The sequence below is a fragment of the Sorex fumeus genome, unplaced genomic scaffold, assembly GCF_029834395.1.
Source record: "Sorex fumeus unplaced genomic scaffold, SorFum_2.1 ptg000063l, whole genome shotgun sequence".
NCBI classification, from domain to species: Eukaryota; Metazoa; Chordata; class Mammalia; order Eulipotyphla; family Soricidae; genus Sorex; species Sorex fumeus.
The window spans coordinates 68,155,026-68,173,695 of NW_026606120.1; positions in this window are offsets into that span (position 1 = coordinate 68,155,026).

An 18,670-nucleotide genomic window follows, 5' to 3' on the forward strand; every position below is an offset into this window, starting at 1 on the left:
AGAGTGGAAGGAAGATCAAACTGGAGGAGGAGGTCACGGTCACGGTCACGGTCCTCCCGTTGATCATCGAGTTGCTCGAGCGGGCCCAGTAACGTCTCCATTGGAGACTTTGTTGTTACTGTGTTTGGCATATCGAATACGTCACGGGGAGCTTGCCAGGCTCTGCCGTGCGGGCAAGATACTCTCGGTAGCTTGCCGGCCTCTCTGAGAGGGGTGGAGGAATCGAACTCGGGTTGGCGATGTTGGCTGCGTGCAAGGCAAACGCCCTACCGCTGTGCGGAGGTACGTTACTGAAAGGTGGCAAAGTGTTCTGTATGAAACCCTACTGGCACATCACATTACGTTACATTAAAGTACAGTACATTACAGTGCAAAAACTTGCATATTTTTAAAAAGTGCCCCTTGTGGAGGTAGACAGGTAGGTGGAAGGCAAAGGGTGGGGGGATATTGGTGGAGGGAAGTGGGCACTCGGGAATGAAGTGGTGTTGAGACAATGTATGCCTAAAGCCCAATAATGATTAACTGTAATTTTACATTGACTAAAAAAATTAATAAATTTTAAGTGAAAAATAGAAACAAGTTTACCAGATAAAGTTGTAAATAAAAATGTTCTTTGTGGGGCTGGAGCGATAGAACAGCAGGTAGGGCGTTTGCCTTGCACGCAGCCACCCTGGGTTCGATTCCCAGCATGCCATATGGTCCCCTGAGCACTGCCAGGAGTAATTCCTGAGTGCATGAGCCAGGAGTAACCCCTGTGCATCGCCAGGTGTGACCCAAAAAGAAAAAAAGTGTTCTTTGTATTACTTTTAAAAATAAAGAAGAAGAAAGAGTGACTTTAAATAATAAAGTTATTCTGATTCCTCCAGCCTTTCCTATAAGGTAGCTTCCTGAGTGCCAAAATCATCTGTTTTGTGGAAAATAAGAAGTCCTTGTAGCACCTCCATTTCTCAGTGGAGTTGCAGATCTTCCCCAAGGTTTAATAACTCCAAAGAGACCTCATGTAGCTCTGTACTTACTAAGACCTGCTGTCTGATGGGCACCATTTCATCAAGTCTGTTCTTGATCTATGGGCTAGTTCAGGCTGACCCATTTTCAGAAGACTAAGTTTCTCTTAGTCTGGAACAAAGATCAATTTCTTAAATTCCTTGAAATGATGATGCATTCCTTGAAAATTCCAGGACTAGAAGAAGGGAACTTGATTGTGAAACTGACATTGGTAAAGACAAGCCTAAAAATGCATGCCACTGTGTCTTTTTTGTAATAACATCACCCAGAAAGGCTGTGAACCTTCTCTTTCTTGGCTCCCTAGTTTTCAGGTACTTTCCACAGTATTATACTAGTTAGTCCCTTGCTCTGTAACTCTGAGCTCAGCTGTGAGCTTCTTTGGGGGTAATAAAGAGCCCACATTCTAATTTCTTAGCATAAACATTTGTCAGAAGGACCAGGACTCTATAAATATTTAGGCATTGGCATTGCACCAATGAATCAACGAGAACTATACCTAATTCAGGACTATTTTGTGTCACAATCTGTGCTAAGAATGTTCCACATGTTTCAGTCCCCAAATAATACTAGGAAATTGAAGTTGTTAATATATATTTTATGACTTTTAAAACTGGGGGTGAGATTAAATGAATATGAATTTCCTAAAACTTTATGGCTTATAGGTGGCAGACCCAGAAACAATGCATATAACCTGCCTAAATCCAAACACATTTACTCAGAACCATTATTCTATGCTGCTTCCATCTGAAGTTGTTTGCACAGTCAGGGAGGACAAGAGGTTATGATGCAATTGTCTTTATGGAGCAAAATATAACTACATGTTCAGATTCATTAAATATACTATACATCAAAACGGGATGTTATTTTGAGGCATCATATTGTGTAACTACAACTAAATAAAACTATCATTATCAAGAGAGTGTGATAATGGAAGAAAAATAGAAACCATGATCAATGGAATCAAGATCCCAGGAATAAGTACTTGCAAATATGGAGAACTAATAATATCTGGCAAAGAAACCAAGATTATAAAATGAAGAAAGGAAAGCTACTTCAATATATACTGTTGATAAAATAGGCTGGTCACATTCAACAGAATGAAAATGAGTCATTCTCTCATATCATGAGCAAAATTTAAAACAAGATGGGTTAAAAATTTGTATGTTCAATTCAAAAATTATAAAATACACTGAAGGAAAAGGCAAAAGACTCCCTGGTGTTGGGATGTTAGTTCCAGTGTTATCTTGAGGGACTTGACTCCAACAGCAAGGGAAATAAAACCAAAAAAGTATGATTATATAAAATTAAAAAGTTTCTGCAGATGAAACTATGACTGACATGGAAAAAAAACCTACTAAATCGGAGTAAATATTTACACACTACATCTAATGAAGGACTGAGATCAAAGATATAAAAATATTTCACAAGCTCAACAACAACAAAAAGGCCCATCAAAATAATTGGGAGAAGAGCTGAACAGACAGTTTACAAAGAATATAGACAGGTGGTCAATAGGCACATGAAAAATATTCTTTATCACTTATTAACAGAGAAATGCAAATCAAAACTACAATGAGCTATCACCTCACACCTGTGCGAAAGGCTTCTATTTAAAAGGCCAGAAACAGCAAGTTCTGGAAAGAGTGTGGATTAAAAAGTTATTCACTGGTGGTTCAGATGAAAACTGGTTCAGCCTCTAAGGAAAACAGTACAAATATTTCTCCAAATATTCCAGATCATATAGCTCTGCCATATGATCTGAAATTCTATTATTTGGTATTCTTAAAATTAAAGGGTCCGTCCTTCACGCTCTACCGAGGTCACCAGTCGCCCCCCGCGAGCGGCTCTCCAGCACGGCCATGGCCCCAGAAGCACAAGGACTTAATGCAGAACCCAGCAGCTTGGAGCAGAAAAGTGAACGGACTATGCGTTGATCCAGCCCATCAAGTCTGCCGGAGGGGAAAGGGTGTTGCCCCATTCGCCCTCTCCTCTCTGGAAAGAAAGATGGCGGCCACATGGGAGCCTTGTGGACAGCAGGTATGAGCCGGGAGTGTGGGGGCGACTAAAACCTCATGGGAAGGGGTGCGTTTCGCTCCGCCCTTCACGCCCTACCGAGGCCACCAGTTGCCCCCCGCGAGCGGCTCTCCAGCACGGCCACGACTCCAGAACACAGAAACCAATTTCTTAACTATCTGACTTTCAGTAGAAATACTTCCAGGATCAATAGGTAAAATAGCAGAAATCCAAAACCAACATTTAATTCTTGAACCCAGCTGTAGAAAGCAAATCACTTCACAATGCTTTTTCAGCATGTCTGATTTGGGGGGGGGGGGGTAAACTCTAAATAATAGTGGTGAATCTTTTATTGAAACAATGAATCCAATCAAAGCAGATAGAGTGTTAACTAGAATTCATCTGCCTCACAGGGACGGGGAGGGGTGGGGGGTGGGGTTTTATTGGGGTTCTTCATGGTAAAAAATAAGTATTGGTAAAGGGAAATGTGTTTGATATTTGCATGACTGAGACATAAACCTGAAAGCTTTGTAACCTTTCCCACAGTGATTCAATAAATAAATAAATAATTAAAAAAAATTAAAGGGGCTGAAGCGATAGCACAGCGGTAGGGCGTTTGCCTTGCATGCAGCCAGCCTGGCTGACCCGGGTTCAATTCCTCTGCCCCTCTCAGAGAGCCCGGCGAGCTACCAAGAGTATCTCACCCGCACAGCAAAACCTGCCAAGCTACCTGTGACGTATTCTATATGCCAAACACAGTAGCAACAAGTCTCAAAATGGAGACATTACAGGGCCCGCTCAAGCAAATCAATGAACAATGGGAGGACAGTGACAGTGACAGTGACTTAAAATAAAACAGAAATGTTAATCAGAGATATATACACACCTATGTTTATTACAGTTCTCAATAGCTACGACCTATCCCAACCTACGTACCCAGTAAATGAGTAAATTAAGAAATCCAGGTCCATATACACTAAGGAATAATACCCAGCTCTAAGAAAATATGAAATATTTGTGGGGGTGGGGGAATAGGTGTGGAGTCATACATGGAGATTCTCAGAGCATACTTCTAGCTCTGTGCTCAGGGATCTCTTCTGGCAGTATATTCAGGAGACTATTTGGGGTGTCTGGGATTGAACCAGAGTCAGATACATGCAAAACAAGCACCTTAACTTCTGTGCTATCTCTCCACCCACCCAAAAAAGAATGAAATCTTACCTTTTGCTTTGACATGGATGGAATTAAAGAGGGCGATGCTTAGAAAAATTGGTCAGAAGGAAAGAGACAAAGACTGGATGATCTCACTCACAAGGGAATCACCAAAGTAACTGAAGAAAACAAAAACACCTTAGACTCTGATCACAGTATATTGGTCACTAATGTAAATAGGGAGGCAGTTTGAAAGGGTGGAGGAGGGTCCAATAGAGAGCAGTGGGGGGATATTGGTACTTGAAATGAATGTTTTAAAGATATATGATATTGTATCACCAAGGCATATACAATCTTTTTTTCATTTTTTTTATTAGTGAAACACCATGAGGTACAGTTGTAGATTTAAAATTTTTTGTGCTTGGGTTTCGATTATACAATGATCAAATACCCATCCCTCCACCAGTGCCCATTTTCCACCACCATGGATAATATCCCTCCCACCCTCATCCCCCCCTTCCCCCCCTGCCTCTGTTGCAGGGCAATCCCTTGTGTTCTCTCTCTCCTTTTGGGTGTTGTGGTCTGCAAAAGAGGCATTGAGTGGCAAACATGTTCAGTCCATAGTCTACTTTCGACATGCATCTCCCCTGCTGGGAGGATCCTCCAAACACCCTTTATTTGTGCTCCCTTCTCTACCTGAGCTGCCCTTTCCCCTAGAATGCCCGGCTGGCCTCTAAGCTATGGAGTAATCCTCCTGGTGCTGATCTCAGCTATTCTTGGGTATTAATCTCATATTTTGTTACTTTATATCCCCCAGATGAATGCAATCTTTCTATGTCTATCCCTCTCTTTCTGACTCATTTCGCTTAGCATGATACTTTCCATGTTGTACCACTTGTATGTAAATTTCATGACTTCATCTTTTCTAACAGCTACGTAGTACTCCACCATGTAAATGTACCAAAGTTTCATTAACCAGTCATCTGTTCTTGGGCATTCAGGTTTCTTCCAGTTTCTGGCTATTGTAAAGAGTGCTGCAAAGGCATATACAATCTTATAAACCAACATTACCTCAATTTTAAAAAGCAACATAAAAAAGAAGCATGTTGACCATCTTCCTGAATGATTCAAGGATCATCATGGTATAACTTCTTATACCTTTCCCCAGGATGAAAAGTAGCCAGTAAGTCTTCTACTTCTACCAACCAATTCAAGGCCACATAAAGAACTATAAAGTTCTAATGAAAGGTCTGTTCAGAGTCTGCTTCCTGTTCACCCAAATAAGAAGCTACAAATTGGATTTGGCAATTTCTTAAATATCTAACAGAGACCTCACATCAATTTTTTTGGCAAAGGACAATGTGCCTGGTCCTCCAATACTTCGCCTTGCTCTGTGTTTTTTTTTCTTTTTTTTCTCTCTTCACTCAAATTCTGATTTACAGACTCTGAATCAGAGATTAAAAAGGTAAGAATCGAGCAGGAAAATATGGAGTTTATTTTGGTGTTCTTAGACGGATGAGATGGAGACAGATGAAACACTTTATATATAAAGTTACACAAAAAATTATTTGGGGAGCTGTCCTGTCCAACTCAGGAAAGTCACCCACACATTAGTGTGCATAATTAGCAATACCAGAGTTGCCACTGTTGCAAGTAGGTGGAGAGTGGGATTGTTTCATGAAATTGCACAGGAAGTGTGACATTACATAACTCTTATCACTGAGCAAAGCACAGAGAAAACGTACTTTGAGCTCAGGTTTCAATCAGCAAGTGTCCTTTCCCATTCAAGGAAATGATAAACCTCTTACTTTTTCAGTGTGAGGGTTATTGCCACCAATCTGAGCATTCTGGTGAAACAAGTCAGAGTTAGAAAACCATAAGGATGTCCTATTGATAGAAACACAAACAGTCCACATTTGGTTCCTATTGGATTACACTGGAGGAATGGGTTGCCTTAGATGGAAATCAATGAAGATGAACTAAATCCTTAAAGATTTGTCTTTGAGCAGGTGGAATTAGCTATTAAAGTCTGTCATAAGAAGCCAAGTTGGGGAACACAGATGATCCTTAAAACCTAAGTGAGAAGGCTCCATCCTGTGTCAGCATTGACAGTTATCACCAGTCCGCTCCTAAGGAGGGCTAACATCCTGGTATCAGTATTCCTGTAGCCTTCTAGTTCATTTCTGACAAGGCTGGATGGTAAAGGATTAGAGCTCCAGAATGAAGTGCCAATCATTCTTCCCAAATCATTCTTAGACATTTCTGTGTCTCTCTTGATGTTTCTTGTGCATACCTTTGGAGCAACTGGTACATACCATTATGTCTTAGCAGTTGACATCTGCCACCTAATGGATAAAAGCCAATGACAAACCAATTTAATTTTTTTTCTAATATTGCCCCTAAGGATAATAAGATATGGACACCAAGATCAGTTAGGATTCTGGTGTTTATAATGAGAAAAGTTAAGAAAACAAGATCATTTATATAATTTTTATCTTTAGTGAACTACATCATGATATAGATGAACTACCCACTGGACTAACATACATTGCTTTAAAAGTGTCAAAATTCAGATTAATGAATTATGATGACTTTGTGGTATATATATATATACAATGAAATATTATACAGCTACAATTATTCCATTAAGCAGCAATTCATGCAGTTTGCTGCAACCTCATTGGAACTGGAAGATGTAATGCTGAGTGAGCAAGCCATAAGCAGTAAGACAAACACAGGATGATCTCACTTATCTGGGGTATAGAGAATACTGAATGAGGAAATATAGTAAAAGGGAGATGGTTAGATCACCCTTAACCCCAGTGTTTAGAGAGAAGAAGGAGCAGAGAAGGAAAGAAATCAAGAGGGAAGAAGAGAACTGGAAGTAAGGGGTGAACAGGTATCAGGGCTTTAGTTATATCAGTGATATGGGTGAGTGGTCCCTGTCCCTGTCACTGTCACTGTCCTCCCATTGTTCATTGATTTGCTCAAGAGGGCACCAGTAATGTCTCACAACAAATTGTGAGATTCAGGTAGCTTACCAGGCTTCGCTGTGCAGGCAATATACTCTTGGTAGTTTGCCGGGCTGTCCAAGAGGGACAGAGGAATCGAACTTGGGTTGGCCGAGTGCAAAGCAGACCTGCTGTGCTATCGCTCCAGCCCATGGGTGAGTGGTATCACCATATATTAAAAAATGACTCAACAAAACTGAAAACATGAGTTCTAAGTTGCAACCTCTGAAAATTTGTTGTGTGCCTGTCAAGTTGACAGGAGGGGATGCAGTGGGGGTTAAAATGGGGAGAGAATATGGGAACACTGGTGGAGGGAAGTTAACAATGGAAGTGGAATTCGTGTTAAAATACCATATTCCGGGCTGGAGCAATAGCACAGCGGGTAGGGCGTTTGTCTTGCACGCGGTCAACCCGGGTTCGATTCCCAGCATCCCATATGGTCCCCTAAGCACTGCCAGGGGTAATTCCTGAGTGCAGAGCCAGGAGTAGCCCCTGTGCATTGCCAGGTGTGACCCAAAAAGCCAAAAAAAAAATACCACATGCCTAAAACTCAACTATCAATAACTTTGTAAATCACAGGTTTTTTAATTAAAAAAAGACACTAAAACCAAATAAAATTAATTTTTTAAAATAAAAAATATTAAAGGTGAGAGAGAATTGCTGTATTGTGGGTGTGATTTGGGACACCTGTCTACTTCTCTGCGGTTCTTATAGAAACCTATGTCAGAAACTTCTCTTTGCTTCCTAATGTTCATTCATACCATTCATCCTCTATATTGCATAGAACAGTAATGTGCCAACCTAAAACACTGCATTTTCTGGAAGATAGGGGTGACTAATGGCACATAAATAGAAGTCATTTGGTGGAGTTTTCAGGAAGGTCTTTTAATGGACTTTTCTTTTGCCTTTGCTCCTTTCTCTGAATGAGTGCTCAGAATGTGAAAATGATGGCCGGGGCCAATATATTCACACTAACACTAAGAAGAGACTTTGAGGATGAGAGCTGTCTACCAAGATGAGTGGGACCAAAAGGAGCAGGAACCAGTGTCTCTGTTTACATCTCTAATCTACTGTTTCAGCCCTGGACAGACAGACACATGTAGCATAGCCCAATGTCTGGATTTTTGATTATGTGAAGGCTTTGTAATATTATAGACACTACATTATTCTTGAGGTATTAGAAGACAACAAATCCTTTAGCTATAAATCCTTGTACCTGCTGGCAAGTGAAAGTCAAGGATGTGAAATAAAGGAGTGTAGAATATTAAATTTCATGATAATCACAATAACCACAGTTGAAGATAAGAATATTGAAATGCAAAGAGATAAAAATGACTTACATCCACCCAGCTCCTAAGAAGAACATCAAGAATCGGAGCTTAATTTTCAATCGTCTAACTCAGGTTGCCTCTAGCCTCCTGCAGGCCAACTGTTCCCAGGAAGCTAGAATCAGTGTTCTTCTGAAAATGCCCAAAACTGGGGCTAGAGAGATATTACAGTCAATAAGACACTTGCCTTACACATGCTCAACCCAGGTTCCAACCCTGGCATTCCATCCTTGAGCACTGCCATGAGTGATTTCTGAATGCAGAGCTTGGGTAACCCCTGAGCATCACTGGTATCACCCAAAACTAAAAGAAAAAAAAGAAAAAGAAATGCCCAAAACAACACAAAATATCAGCTGGCATCAAACTCTTTTCACTGTCCCTCTACTCCTTGTAAGAGGACTTCTGGGAGTACAAAATAATAACACTAGTGAAAAGAGAGTTTTAAGTGAACAACAAATGCATAAAACATTAAAAAAAGGTAGGAAGGGAAAATGGAAAAGCACCCGTAGGAATTGAGAATGTAAAAGTACTCCAAAACAAAGATTGACCAACTAGATCCCTGACAAAATCAGACACACTGTTTTTGTAAATTGTTTTATTAGAAACCCACCCTGCCTATTTCTTACCTGTTCCCTTCTGTTGTTTTGCCAAGATCAGCTGGCTCTAAACGTTTACTAACTGCTTCTTTGTGGACAAAGTTGACCAATGAGTTAAAGTCTATGTCCTCTCACAGTGACACTCATGCACAATGACCATCACCATGATGAGTCCACCTCTGAGGGCAGCCCCTCCCAGAGCTGCAGCCAGGACAGATGAGAGCCCCAGGCAGTCTTCAAATGGGAACTTTCAACAGCTCCACATTTAATGTTTGTAGCTCTGTAGCTTTGTAATAAAAGAACACACACCACTAAAATACAACAAAAGGTCAATGAGGCAGTGAGGAGAGAGTGACAGGGCGAGTTATGAGAGAAGAGCAGTCGAAGCTCTCCCCGCATCCAGCCAATCGGGCCACACAGAGCAGGAACAAGGGGTTGTGTAAAGAGCTGGGAAAGGTCAGGAAAGACGGGGTGGATGATATTAAAAAGGAAATAAGGAAAATTGGAAAAGGCAGAGTATTCATAAGTGGGGCAGGAGAGACAGATGGACTGTCACGGAGGGTAAATTGCTCTGAGAGAAGATGAGAAATGTGCCAGCAGTCAAGAGAAAATCAAATCCTAGGCCCACACCCACCCCACCCCACGAGCTGGGGAAAGGAATAATAAAGACAAGTCTGCAAGCAAAATGATGTACAAATGGTATTTTTCCAGAAATAGACTAATAAAATGCAGATGAAACCCATCAAAGTGAAAAATGCTTTTCATCACTTGAAACATAGCACAGTGTGCTGAAAGGTGCTGGGCCACGGAAGCCGATGAGGAAGAGCTTGGAATTCTGGCTCTGGCACTTAAGCAACCCGCACCTCCAAGCAACGCTTACTAAGAACTTCTGTAAATGGTCTTGTTTACGCTGTGGACAGCTGGGGCATCAACCACAGCTAATCAGAAAAGACACCCACTGATAAAGCCACATGAGTGTATCCTTACACTTGTCTTGTAGCCCTGCCAAGTGTAGATTTGTGGACAACAATGGGCATCTCCTTCTGGAATAAAAATGACTTTCTGTGAATGTCTCTGAAGCGAAGTTGAAAACCCCATCAATTTGCATGCTGCTCAGGAAGTTCTGGGAATCATTCTCAATGCTGACTCAGGATGGGTCCTTCTTCCCTGAGGTTTTGGAGATCTTCCCACATCTCAAACTGCCTCAAGCTGGTTTCTTACTAGACACTCTAATAAGGAATCCTACGAGCTCCATGAATAATCTCTAAGGATTGGCTCAATGGTCATTGTGTTTTGCACAAAGCAACACTTTCCTCTAACAAGCATGCAGTAGCTCTGTTTCTATGGCAAATCCATGTAAAATTCTTACTCTTCTCCATAAAATGCTTAGGTTGGTGGCAAGTTTCCCCATGATGATAAAGAAAAAAATTGATAAAAGGTGAGATTGGAGAGAGGGATCCAGGTCATATCAGTAGCAAGAGATGCGCTGAGTAAGCAAGGTGTGGACAATGTGTCAGGACAATGTAGGATGGAGCTAGGAAACTTGGGTTCCAAAACCCCAGCAAGGCAACTTAGTACATGCTGAATGTAAGGCAGAACATTTTTCAATGAATTTGATTTAATTTATATAACAACTATCTCATAAGAGAGACAGTATTGACCCTTATTTAACTAATTTAGATATTTGTTTATTAAATTTTGCCCCATTTTACAGATGGGGAGCTAAAGCTGGGAGAAATGAAGTCACTTTCCCAAGGATGCTCAAATTTAGGGAATTCTAAATTAAATTTTCAATAACTTTTAAACATTTTCAACTGGTAACTTCTTACGAAGTTTCAACTAAACCTTCTAATACTCAGTCACTGAAGAGTGGAAAGTTTTATACAAGTTGACTTAGGCTACATGCTCAGACAGTGATTTTCCAACTAACAGGCAGTTTACAAATGTTAGCTCTAGTCCCATTTCAAAAGTTTGCCCAGAAATGGTGGTATTGGTGATGAATCCTGACTGGATGCTTTAAAACCACAGATCAACCCTGCATTCTGTTTGCTTCTCTTTCACTCCAGAAATTGTCATTCTTCCCTCCAAGTGCCTGAACATAAGACAATTTAATCAGTTCGCTTTAGCTGTAGGGGTATGAGGGTCAATAATTAATATTTTGCTTTCCAAAATTTATTGCATGAACTCAAATGGACACTGATTCACCTCTAGCATAAAATTCACCCACTGAATGCCTTGACATTTGAAGCAAAGGCAGCCCTCTTTATAACCTCAAGAGCAACAGAAAAATGCTCTTCAAGGCTGTGTAATGGGGCCTTCCAAGTCAGAATTTCCATCAGGCTCTGACATTATCTGATGTTTCACCCTCTACACACAGGCACTAAGTACGGCAAAATCTGACCTACCAAGAAGAGAAGGCTTTCACCTAAAGGGCCTTCCTCCATATATCTGGGCAATAATTACTAATCCGGTTATAAAAGTTATTGACAATGTGCAAGAAAAGCAAGCCAGATCAGACTCTTCCCTTTCAAGTCTTCAAATCTTCCATCACATAGGGGACACGTTCAAAAGCAAAGTCTAAAAGTTTCTTCATAACATGATCATTTCTGATCTCTGCAACCTCATTTTCAGCCTTTTCTCTAACTCGTAGGGAGATCTTACATTCTAGTCTAACCAAACTACACTCAGGTTTCAAGTACAACATATTTGGAAGGATTCACATCTGCTATTTATACTTGAAAAACAAATTCTTGATCTCAGCTCCCATTCCATCAACTAGATAAAGTCAGAGGAAGCCTTTAAGATCCTGGCCAGATATGTCTAAACAGGTGTGTTACAGATGTGTCTTCACGTAATTGTGTGTAATCCAGTACAGAGAAGGCTTTGCTTCTTTATATTTCGGCTTTCTTAGTTATCCCTAAACCAACACCAGAGTTCTAGAGCTTAGTTTTTCTCTTTCTACCCACACTCCCCAGCTTCAGATTAACCAATGAAGAGGCCAGGTTGACTAGAGTTCAAATCCTGGTACTCGCTGAAGGATCACTCCTGGAGAGAGAGAGAAAGAAAAAAAAGTGCCTGTCACAGAGGCAGGTGAGATGTGGGGGTCTGGGGAGAGGAAATTGGGGTCATTTTGGTAGGAAATGTAAACTGGTGAAGGTAAGGGTGCTGGAACATTATATGACTAAAACCCAATCATGAACAACCTGTAACTGTGTATCTCACTGTGATTCCATTTTTTAAAAAAATTAAAGAAGGGATCACATCTGGCATTACTCGGGGGACCATATGCAGTGCCAAGAATTATACCCAGATTGGCTATGTGCAAAGGAAGCAAACTACCTACCATACGATTGCTCCAGCCCCAGTACAAGTCACTGAGCCTGATCCTTCACTTGAATGTTTCTTTCTGTAGAATATGTATATTAATATCTACTTTAAGAAAATGTGATGGAAATTAATGGATAATTTATTTAAAGAACCTAGCAGCGCCTGGCACAGAGTAGTAGATGCTCAACATATGTGTTTTTAATGCTCCATGTTAAACAACATAAAAGTTCACATTTTAATGAAAAAAGAAATGATATCTACACATCATACTTCAGATTTCTCTTCTCAAGAGTGAAAGTGAAAGTGGTGAAGACATTTATCCAGAAAGAGGAGGTGAGTGCTTATGGAAGGGCCCCAGATGAGTGCTCATTAACTGCCTGTATTTTGTGAAGGGCGGTTCAAAATGTCACAATTACAAAAGAGCCCAGAGACCAGCCAATCCCACCATCCAACATCTCACTTTTCAAAAAGGAATCCAAGGCCCAGTGGCACTGCTGAGAAGCACAAGAGGGTCTGGAAACTTCAAAGGGCATGGGTAGAAAGTAATTAAGAGAAGTTAGCTGCTGCAAATTGGTTTTGGAAGCAGGTGGGGTGTAAATAATACATAAAATAAGTAAAGAAGATTAATACTTTGCTTCTTAAACAGCAGCAGAGACCGCCTGGAGCTGATAAAGTAGAAACCAAGTGAGAGACCCTGGAGACAAGAGGCAGCTTTAGCATCCCTTCAATCAAACCAGAGAGGCAGTGTTCAGAAGAGAAGTACAGCAACACAAAAACACAGGCTTCACGGAGAGGGGATGTGACAAAATACACCTTACTGATGAACAGAGACTAGAAACTCTGGGGACTTTTTTCTTAATAAAGAAAGGCTTTAGGGGAAGAGCAGGGCTGAGTGTAAGGAGAGTAAACTTAATGTTTCTGCAGAGAGTTCCCCAAAGTGTTGGTATTAGTTGTAAAATCTATGCTCCCCTCTAAGCCCGGCACTTCACCTCTCAGATGTTGCTACTGATAAAATATTTATTTAGCAAATATTTATTGAGCATCTATTATCAGGTACCATTTATCTAGACAATGAGGATATAGGAGCAAATAAAATTAAACAAGGTTTTGATGAAGAAGGAAGACACAGAGCAAACAAACCAGGTCATTTTCAGGGAGTCAGAAGTGCTACATGGAAAATAAAAGATGGGAAGAAGATGAGAGCAAGAAAACCTCTCTGAGAGGAGAGAAGTGCCTGCCATAGAGACAGGCAGAAGGTGGGTGGGTTTGGGGGGGTGTGTGATGAGAGGGAACCTGGGGACACTGGTGCTGGGAATTATACACTGGTAGAGGGATGGGTGTTGAAACACTGTACAACTGAAATCCATTCATAAACAGCTTTGTAAGTGTCTATCTCAGAGTGATTCAATAAAAAAGTTAAAAAAAAGAAAAAGAAAACTTCCCTGAGGTCAGAATGAAAATACAGGGTGTAAGGCACTTCTTTTTGCATGTTGCTGACCTCAGTGTGATCCCTGGCATCACATGGTCCTCCAAGCACCAAAAGTGATGCCTCCCCCCACAAGCACAGAGCTGAGAGTAGTTCCTGAGTACTGCCTGGTGTGGCCTAAAATCAAAGAAAGAAAGACCTCTGGGCAAAGGGATTGTTGCACTTGGCTAAAGACTGGGCAAGTGAGAACCTGAGGACCAGGCAGAAGGAAACAGAGGCCAGAGCGATGGCACAATGGAACCAGTGCTTCTCTTTCACATAGCTGGTCTAGGTTCAATCCCTGGTGACCCAGTTGTCCCCTGAACACTTCCAGGAGTAAGCCCTGAGAGCAGAAACAGGATAAAACCTTACTACCACAAAGTGTGGCCCCAAAACAACAACAGAAAAAGGAAATAAATGTAAAGGTTCCAGGGGATGGGTGTGGTCCCTTTTAAAGAATAGGAACCAAGCACATTTAGAAAAGACAAGGTGGAGTCAGGAGAAGCATCAGGAGAGTAGACATAGTACAGGGAGCAAGACCAGTCAGTGGAGTTCATGCCCAATTCAATCAGCTAATCAGTGGCTGAATAAATAGCAGTACTCCTACATTAAAAAAAAAAAGGAGTCCAGTCAGTGAGAAAAGAGAGTTGGCACTCTGCTCCACACGGAAGGGAAAATCACATGACGCTCCAATGGTGGACATGACTTCTACTTTCAACACCTAGCTTTAAAATCTACAGTGGAATCGCTGTCTATCCCTAAGGCAGGTACTCTTAAATGAAGAGCCTGAAACCAGGAAGCAGCAGAACTTCCCCCAAGTGAGGATAAAACAGCAGTTTAGAGAATACATGCAATCAGCTCAAATAAATCCCAGGACCCCTATGGTGTGCTGTCAGGATGATTCATTCATTTCATTGTTCATTTTTCTACTTGGTTGACACATTTATTGAAAACTCTGTACTAAGTGCTAGATGTACAGTACTAAATAGTGTTTGTGTATTCTAATGGATTTCACATTGTAAGGTGGCAAGCACTAATAAGCAAACAAATATTTGAAGGTAGTGCTAAGAAGTTCTATGAAGAAATATAAATACTTGGAAATGAAACTTCAGCGTTCTCACTTTTCAAGTGAGAAGTCCCCCAAGGAACCTAGATTTGAGCAGAGAGTTCCATGAAAGTCATACCAGTAACAATGCCAAACAAGAGCATGGACACACAGTGACTCTGGGGCAGGAGCAGACTTCCTGCATTCAATCAGCAATAAAAAGTCCAGGTAGGCTGGAATAAAGTGTTTAATGGTGAAGAGTGATACAAGATATGGTCAGAGGTGGTCAAAGAGCAGCTCCATTGATTGAAAAAGCCCTTTTCCTTACCAGTACTCTGAAGAACCAATTTTGTAATAAATCAACCATCCATAATTGGCCCTGATCCATTCAGGCATCTTCTAGTCATTTCATAGTGATCTATTCTCTGACCTCTTACTGATATCACTGAGTCAACTTAGAATTCACAACACCATCTTACAGTATGTCTTAAAATCCACACTCTCCTAATCTTATCTTGTTCTATTCTCTCACAAGCCACAGCTACCCCACAACTTTCTTCCACTCTAATCTTTCACTCATCAGAACCTCAGTGGTTCTCATCTAGGAAAGCTCGGTTCAACCACTAAGGTGGTTTTATAAAAATACTAGTGCTGGGCCTGGAGCGATAGCACAGTGGGTAGGGCATTTGCCTTGCACGTGGCCAACCCAGGTTCGATTCTCAGCATCCCATATGGTCGCCTGAGTACCACCAGGAGTAATTACTGAGTGCAGAACCAGGAGTAACCCCTGTGCAACGCCAGGTGTGACCAAAAAAGCAAATATATATATATATATATATATATATATATATATATACACTAGTTTTGAGCTGAAGCGATAGCACAGATGGTAGGGCGTTTGCCTTGCATGCAGCAGACCCAGATTCAACTCCTCCATTCCTCTCAGAGAGCCGGCAAGCTACCAAGAGTATCCCTCCCGCACAGGAGAGCCTGGCACATTCCCTGTGGCGTATTCAATATGCCAAAAACAGTAACAACAAGTCTTACAATGGAGACATTACTGGTGCCCACTCCAGCAAATCAATGAACAATGGGATGACAGTGCAGTGCTACTAGTGCCCAGCTCAGCAGCCCAAGTGCTGACATTTTTTTTAACTTATAATATTAGTGAAACACCATGAGGTACAGTTGTAAACTTACAAATTTTTGTGCTTGGGTTTCAGTTATACAATGATCGAATACCCATCCCTCCACCAGTGCCCATTCTCCACCACCACCAGTCCCAGTATCCCTCCTTCCCCCCATCCCCCCATCCTACCCTACCTCTGTGTCAGGGCATTCCCTTTTGTTATCTTTCTCATCTTTGCAAAAGAGACATTGAGTGGTAATCTTGTTCGGTCTATAGTCTACTCTCATCACGCATTTCACATCCTGAGAGGAACCTCCCAACACCCTTTATTTGGTGTTCCCTTCTCTATCTGAGCTGCCTTTTCCTCTAGCATGTGCAGCTGTCCTCAAAGCCACGGAGCAATCCTCCTGGTGCTTATCTCGGCTATTCTAGGGTGTTAGTCTCCTATTTTGTTACTTTATGTTCCCCAGATGAATGCAATCTTTCTATGTCTGTCCCTTTCTTTCTGACTCATTTCACTTAGCATGATACTTTCCATGTAGTACCACTTGTATATGAATTTCATGACTTCATCTTTTCTAACAGCTGCACAGTACTCCATTGTGTAGATGTACCAAAGTTTCTTTAACCAGTCATCTGTTATCGGGCATTCAGGTTTTTTCCAGATTCTAGCTATTGTAAAGAGTGCTGCAATGAACAAACAAGTGCAGATGTCACTTCGACTATACTTTTTTACCTCTCTGGGTTATATTCCCAGGAGTGGTATTGCTGGGTCAAATGAGAGTTCAATTTCTAATTTTTTGAGGATCGTCCATACTGTTTTCCAAAAGGGTTGAACCAGTCGGCATTCCCACCAACAGTGAAGGAGAGTCCCTTTCTCGTCACTTCCGCGCCAACACTGATTGCTTTTGGTCTTTTGGATGTGGGCCAGTCTCTGTGGTGTTAAATGATATCTCATTGTTGTTTTTATCTGCATCTCCCTGATGATCAATGATGTAGATTTTTCATGTGCCTTTTAGCCATTCAGATTTCTTCTTTGAGAAAGTTTCTGTTCATTTCGTCGCCCCATTTTTTGATGGGGTTGGTTGTTTTCTTCTTGTGGAGTTCAACCAGTATTTTGTATATCCCTGATATCAACCCCTTGTCAGATGTGTATCCAGAGAATATCCTTTCCCATTCTGTAGACTGTCTTTGTATTTTGGTCACTGTTTCTTTAGAGGTGCAGAAGCTTCTTAGTTTAAGATAGTCCCATTTGTCTATCGCTGTTTTCACTTGCTTGGCCAGTGGCGTGACATCTTTGAAGATATCATTAAATGCTGACATTTTTAAGAACACTCCAAGGAGGTGTCTGTAGCCTCTGCTTTTAGTCTCATCTTTCCTCTTCCTTCCCTCCCTTCTCTCTTTCTTCCACTGCTCCTTTTTCTCCAAGGGAAGTCTAAGGGGGAAAGGATAGGTAATGAAAAGAAGTTAAAGAGTCAAACAGACAACACAAAAGTTTATCTAGCAGAGGTTTGGGGAAGAAACAATTTTACAAATAATAATATATACATATTTATTTAGCCTGTAACATGTATAATCAAAGAAGGAAGAAATAGACTTTTGCTGCTTTAACAGCAAATAAATAAATCACAGTTAACTAATATAGCAGTTCAATATAGAACTGCATTTGTATTTCCTTTGAGCTTATGTGCACTTTATAGTCCTTAGATAAAAACTTATCCCTTTATCCATAGGACTGTCTGGGAACAAGCAGCCTGAAGGACTGGATCAAATAGGAGAGACTCCTGGGAATACACAAATCACACACACTTTGGCCTCTGATTTAAGTTTAGTAATAGTAGGTAAGAAACTTGTATTTTTGAGATCTGAGAAATTCTGTCATGTTTGGAGGAGCTACATGATATACATAAATAGATCAATAGATGGATAGTTTCCAAAAAAGCTTGCAACAAACTGCTTTATGGACCAGATTTTACACAAAAATTCATTGTTCTCATCCAAAGTCAACGTTTTATCTTAAGCATTTTCTACCCTACAGAAGGCAAGGGAAGTAAAGAAAGTGGAAAGTTAATGAAGTCTGAAATTGAACGCAAGAAAGAAGAAGAGAAAACTCAAGTGCCCAAGAACAGATGACTAGTTAAAAAACTTTGGTACATCTACACAATGGAATACCATGCAGCTGTTAGAAAAAATGAAGTCATAAAATTTGCATATAAGTGGATCAACATGGAAAGTATCATGTTAAAAAATAGGAGATCAACACCCAAGAGTAGCCGAGATAAGTACCAGGAGGTTTACTCCATGGCTTGGAGGCCAGCCACACATACTAGGGAAAAGGCAGCTCAGATAGAGAAGGGAGCACCAAATAAAGGGTGTTGGGAGGATCCTCTCAGGATGGGAGAAGCATGCTGAAAGTAGACTATAGACCAAACATGATTACTACTCAATGCCCCTATTGAAAACCACAGCACCCAAAAGGAGAGAGAGAACAAAACGGAATGACCTGCCATAGAGGCAGGGTGGGGGAGGGGGGTGGGATGGGGGTGATGGGAGGGATGCTGGGATCATTGTTGGTGAAGAATGGGCATTGGTGGAGGGA